Consider the following 2,503-nt stretch of genomic DNA (forward strand, 5'->3'; position numbering starts at 1 on the left):
TGTTTCGTCACGTGAGCAACACTAGTTGTTGATGGTGATCAACGTTATGGAAGTTGCAAACCTAACGCAAAAATGTTCGAACCGTGCGAACTCGCGGAAAACTGTAAGTAAAAGCAACGGGTTGTTGCGGATGATGACTGATTTTCCCAATCAATTTTGCTACGTTCCTCCCTTTGCCGACAATCCTTCTCAATGTTCTGTGACCGCCAGACTAATGAGCAAGAATAGAATAACGGTTAAGCGAAATAAGCACGTGCTAAGGTTATCAAGAGAAGGAGGCACCATAAAAATTTTCCGTAGACGAATTTACCACGATTCATGGGCCATATGGACTAATATTGCAAAAGATACAACCGAACCACAATCCGCAAAAAGATGTCAAAACATTAAATATATATATATACAGGGCAAGTCGAAATGATGGACCTCATTTCAGAAATTTATTCCTTGAAATTTAATAAACGTATCTTATTGTGAGACATATGCTAAAACAAGAATTTTAGAAATAATAAAAAAATGAGTCAACAAATTGCGATCTTCCCCAACAATTAGTTCTTGATTCAGAGGCCTCAAAATTTTTGAACGGCCCCTAAATCGAGTTTTTGTACTTTTTTTTTTTTTTTTACGGAATAAGCACATCAATACTTAGTTAAGTGATAATTTAGGTTTGGCTACACAATATGTAGTTCTCCAGATATTAGGCGTACAAGAAAATTATTGATTGAATGAAATATATTGGTTTTTTTGAATCAGAGGCCACAAAATTTTTGAGCAGTCCCTAAATCAAGTTTTCGAATTTTAGTGGAATAAGCACGTTATTCTGAGTTAATTGATAGTTTGAGTTTGGCTACACTATATGTAGTTCTCCAGATGTAAGGCGTACAAGAAAATTTTTGATTGAATGGAATATATTGGATTTTTGGCTCAGGGACCACAAAATTGTTGAACCGCACCGAAATCGAGTTTTCATTTTTTTTTTTTTTTTTTTTGTATTGAATATGCACATCATACTGAGTTAAGTGATAGTTTTGGTTTGGCTACACTATGTAGTTATCGAGATATAAGGCGTACAAGAAACTTTTTGTCTGAAATATATTGGATCTTTTGATCCATAAAAAAGTAAACTGTCAAAGTTTTCTTCAAACATATCACAAGTGCTCTTTGTGGCCGCCTTTCGTAACATGGCACACATCAAGCTGATTGTCCATCTCATGCCAAACGTTTTGTAGTATGTTGAGGTCATATCAGCAATTCATTTTGTGCTCGCTGTTGACTCTTAGCGTTAGAAAGTGGAAACACTGCGTGGGAACTAAACTTTGAAAAATTAGCCTTTCGTAGCAGGGGGAGCGGTAAAAGTGAGGGGGAACGCATAAGGATGTCGTTCCCCCACTTTACAAAAGTATCTATGGCGTCCCTCCACTTCCTAAACATTAAAATGGCTAAACATAGGCATGACGTCATCCGTTCCCTTACCAGGTCAGTATCCAGGGGGTCTAGGGAGCCGTTCCCCCCTAAAGTCTTAATGGCCGACTAAAATTTTCACGTTATACTTGCAAATGAACTACAATATGGTTGGTTCACCTCCCCTAACTTCTACCGGGTCCTTTACATTTTTGGGCTGGCTACGAACCTGCCCCTTACCTCTTCAGATTTACTTTTACCCCTGTTTCGAAGCTCGTATCTCAAAATAACATACGTTTATTAGATTTCACAGAATAGATTATTGAAATAAAGTCCATCATTATGATTTGACCTATGTAATAATAATAACAAGAGCATTCACAGAGTGCAAAGACTTCCGCCAAGGGTCATGAAATCGAAGGGGTAAAAATTCCTTTATATATAGCCTAAATAAAAAGGAGTGGAAACATTGTATGCGGTCTGTGAGATTTACACTTTCTGCATAACGTCAGTGGAAAACAAAATTACACATACTCACAAATTTCAGCAAAACCATAATCTCCTTGGAGAAAGTAAAAATAATTAATAACAGTGATGATAGAGATCACGATTGACAATAGTATTGATTGAAAACCTGATCAAAGAGTACAATAAAAATAGAAGAAAACTAATTAATTAAAAAATAAAATTGAAATACACAAAAATAAACATTCTTTTCATATTTACTATGAGTTTTCTTTCATTTCGAAAATGAAATGTTTATGGTTTATTGCTTATATTTTTAAATATATTAGGGCCGCCAAAAACTCTTTTAAATGCTTAGGGTCTCTAAGGTTATTAATTCAGCTCTGGTAGTAAGGTTTATCTTCATTTATAGAATATTGTTTCAAGTATAGTATTACACATAAAGAATCTTTGAGTTTAACGTACCACGACTATGCACTTTAGAGAAGACACATGATTAAGGCAAGTGAATGATGATTATTAGCCAACAGTGAAAATGTAACTGGAATGAAATAAATGTTTTTTAACTATATCGACCACGCTAATAACGAAAACAACAATGAAAAACTCGAATTAGCTCTCGTTTCCAAGTTAAAGG

The sequence above is a fragment of the Thermobia domestica genome, chromosome 16 (assembly GCF_964235325.1).
Source record: "Thermobia domestica chromosome 16, izTheDome1.hap1.1, whole genome shotgun sequence".
NCBI classification, from domain to species: Eukaryota; Metazoa; Arthropoda; class Insecta; order Zygentoma; family Lepismatidae; genus Thermobia; species Thermobia domestica.